General features: G+C 42.5%; 1 pseudogene; it reads right to left on the bottom strand.

Moving 5' to 3' along the window:
• Positions 1–1,394: 1,394 nt before the first annotated feature.
• On the bottom strand, positions 1,395–3,248 carry LOC141114296 (ras-specific guanine nucleotide-releasing factor RalGPS2-like; annotated as a pseudogene).
• Positions 3,249–4,178: the final 930 nt, after the last annotated feature.

Raw genomic sequence — 4,178 nt, 5'->3', positions numbered from 1 at the left:
AGCATGAAAAGGTCTCATGTGACCGGAATGATCCTGAGAGAACTGGGCTTTTGGGGGTTACCCTATGGGCAAAAACTGGTTGTTCTGAATCAAAAGGCTGGCCTTTCCTTTTTTTTATCAGTAAAAGAAAAATAAGATCAAAACCAAAGAGAAAGAAAACAATTTAAAAATAGATAATACTGAGCTTTTGTGTGACTCAGCTAGGCATCAAGCTTGGGCTAGAGCACATTTTCCATAAAAATTCTTCTAATATAGTCACCACATAAATACAGGTGACCATTTTTTGGAGTGGACACAAAGAGACAGCCTACCGTTTCCCCGCTCCACCACGAGGCTGCTGGATACTGACCGACAATATAAATGGCTAAATTATGTACAGGTACACTTTAATGGCAAGTTATTTGTATGGCCCGACCAGGTGCTGCTGAGAAAAACAAACCTACCAAGTGTATTTTGAGTGCTTTAATAAAATCTGAGAAAACTGCATGTTTATAGCAGCCAGATTACTGCTCTTATTTTGTAATTTGCCATAGATATATGACATATCGAGTCTGATTGGCAGCTAAGGGCAACCCAAGTTACTTAATTTGCCTGAGTAACTGCTTGTGTTGCCTTCAACTGGTTTCTATCTTTCATATTTATGTAAGGGGTGGTTGGCTGGCAACACAGTCAGTTCTTTCTTCAGCCATTTTCATATGCAAGGAGTAGTCTGTGTTTTTTTTTTTGTGCGTCTCCAGCTGTGGTCTGACACATCAGCCTATCACATTGATCTAATATTTGAAAGTGATGTCCCCTTCACCAACACCATCCATTCATATCTCAACCCTACACTACGACATCTCATCCCTAAGTTAACACCTGTTCTTTCTACTCATTTTTTTTTCATGGTTTTGGTTTTCCTAAAAAAACAATTTTTGTGTTTGTATATACATATATAAAAAAAAAAACACAAAAAAGGGCAACACTTCTTTCCCCGTAACAGTGAGTTTGACAATTAATAGGCTTAACAAAACAGAGTCACAAAGGACTGTGTAATACACTCAAGTGAATCCACCCAGACTTGCACACACACACACATTTACACACACACTATTTGGTGTTACATCTCAACACTCACATTTTTGTTTTTAGTTTGTCTTTAAGGCAGCGGTTCAGTGAACAATGAAGCATAGGAAAAAAAAAAAAAAAGAAAGAAAGAAGGAAAGAAAATGTACATATGCAATCTCAAAATGAGGTCCATGGCTGTTCCTGTCCACTACAAGATCATGTTTTGTCCTGCACAGGATTGTTATAGATGTAATGAAAAGAGGTGGATCACGTTCCTTGTCCTCTTAGCGGTCAGTGCTAAAACCTGGATCTGGTTTGTTCATTGCTTTAAGGTGCTGCTGCCCGCTTTACATATATATGGACTCATTGCTCACAAGCCCCTGAGGGTCTGACATACTGTACAGTTGAGACAAATCCATGATAAAAATGCTGGATAGGTCACTCAAGTTGGCAGGAACCTGCTGTCTGTTGCTTTGGCAGGCTGCATTGAGATGTTTGAACCACAGCATAGCATTCAAACGGTTTCCAGCCTGAAACTTGTAAGAGTTTCCTTTTTCAGAGTCCGTGAGTAGAAAGAGATCAAGGTGATCGGGGTCATCAGCCATCATCGCCATCCAGCCCACAACTGAAACATTTTTTGTAGATGTGGACTTGAAATGCTTCCTTTCTGTGGCTTTTATGGATTTTGCTGCATAGTATATAAGCTGTGTATCGCACAGTACTGCTCAGTATTTGGTCCACGGCGCCACTGTTGGCTTTTTGCCCCCTTTTAATAAAGTCTTCAATCGTAAGACCCCTTGCATGGTGACTGGTGCAGGATATAAATGCATTGCCAGTTCCGCTGAATCTGCAGAGCTGCTGGCCTTCAATGGGCCCCGTCAGCCATTCCATGACTCTAGTCACTGGCCCCAGAGAATGGTACAATCTGTTCCTTTCAAATGCTGGCCATGACATATATTTACTGAGCTCTGAGCCATCACTGCTCCCTATAGATATGCCACTAGAAAGAGTAGAGCTTTCTGCCTGTCCTCGGGAAGGTGTATGGGGCTCCATTACACTGTCATCTAATAAGTGCCATGGTCCTGCGTTTGGAAATGTTGCACTTTTAAACTCTGCTGTGTTCATTTTATGGATGAAGTTGTATCCCAAACTGTGGCATCTGCGGTGCCCATGAGGGATGAGATTACGAAGAGTACGAAGAGATGGAGGCGTTGGTGGTAATAATACACCTTCCACTGCAATACTTTTTCGAGAACTTTGAGGTGAAGCTCCTGTTTCAGAACCAACTAGATCCTCACAAGATGCTGTAGTGCGCAGAGTGCTGCTCCCAGGCTCACTTTTCAAGGATAATTTATAATTTCATCCTCCATAAACTTTTGAAGCTCCTCAATGTATCACACTGAGTTCAGGTATTTCTGTACATGAGGCAATAAGGGAATATCACATTCACAGAACTGCTGCAGGTCAGAGATTATCCTCAGGATATTGTTCATTAGATTAGCTCTCTGCTCATTTTCCAGAATGCTACCAGTTTATGGGTATGCAGAATCTATGTAAGTGAGGTCAGAGAGGTAAATACCCAAATATTGAATACAAGGAGTCATCTTCAAGCTATTGATATAGTCTCTTAGGCGTTTGTAATTATCTTCCTTGCTAACTACATACTCCAGTTTCTCAAAAGCTGTCTTGTCTTTCCGACTCAAAAGTGCCCAGGTCTTTGTTAGTCGGAAGATGGTAACCCAGATACCACGGCCATTAACGTATGAAGGTTGTTCAGTTTGTAGAGTTTCTTGGCAGTTTTAATGTAATGGCTCAAGACTTCAGCACGCATCTTTAGTGTTTGCGCATGAAGAATCTCTCACTACCCAAAAACTCACTTGGTTAAATCGTTTAGTGAAGGCCATGGCATTTGGTGCAGAACTGTACTTTTCCTTTTTGTTCCATCCACAGCTTGAAAATTCCTCTGGCTGAATGGCTTTGAAAACCAGCATATCCATTAGTGTTATCTGACCGGCATATTCCTCTGGAGTGGCCATGAGGACGTCAAACACGACAGCATCAAAGCTTTTCTTTAGAGAAGCAGAGTCTTTATCACTCAGGGATTCTGAGCTACTGCTTTTCTCGGAAATATTAGCCGTGAGAGCAGCATTGCTCGACTGTCCGTTCATTAGGTCCATTCTTCCAGCAGCATTAGTGCTTGCTCCCTCCTCGAAGTGAGCGTAAACTGTTAATCATCTCATCTCCATGGACGCAGGAAAATCATTATCATCATCCTCTGTTGATCCTGCCAGTCATTTCCAAATACCTCTCCTCCTCCTTAGCTCAGCCAAATGATGCTCGCCACTCCCGTCGTGGCTTTATTCGCTCCTCTCCCATTCAGATGCCGTCATAGCGCTGTGCGCGCCCCCGCCCCACCAGCTTGCTGCCTCTCCAGGGTGGGTGGGGCCTGTGTCTGAGGAGACGATCGGGAACAGTGTCGAAGTAACGCGCTGTGTGCGCTTCTGCTATCCACCTTGCCATCAATTTTGACCAAATTTCCTGTGCCTTTGTTGCTCACACATCCCCAAAACATCAGCGATCCACCTCCGTATTTCACAGTAGGAATGGTGTACCTTTCATCATAGGCCTTGTTGAGTCCTCTCCAAATGTAGTGTTTATGGTTGTGGCCAAGAAAAGCTAAATTTTGTCTAATCACTCCAAATTACTTTGTGCCAGAAGGTTTGAGGCTTGTCTCTGTGCTTTTTGGCGTATTGTTAGCGGGATACTTTATGGCATTTGCGTAGTAATGGCTTTCTTCTGGCGACTTGATCATGCAGCCCATCTTTCTTCAAGTGCCTCCTTATTGTGCATCTTGATACAGCAACACCACATGTTTTCAGAGAGTTCTGTATTTCACCTGAAGTTGTTTGTGGGTTTTTCTTTGCATCCCGAACAATTTTCCTGGCAGTTGTGGCTGACATTTTAGTTGGTCTACCTGACCATGGTTTGGTTTCAACACAATCCCTCATTTCCCACTTCTTGATTAGAGTTTTTTACACTGCTGATTGGCATTCTCAATTCCTTGGATATCTTTTTATATCCCTTTCCTGTTTTATACAGTTCAACTACCTTTTCCCGCAGATCCTTTGACA

The sequence above is a fragment of the Aquarana catesbeiana genome, linkage group LG12 (assembly GCF_042186555.1).
Source record: "Aquarana catesbeiana isolate 2022-GZ linkage group LG12, ASM4218655v1, whole genome shotgun sequence".
Taxonomy (NCBI): Eukaryota; Metazoa; Chordata; class Amphibia; order Anura; family Ranidae; genus Aquarana; species Aquarana catesbeiana.
The sequence above is the reverse complement of the archived record's forward strand: the minus strand, read 5'-3'. Positions and strand labels throughout refer to the sequence as shown.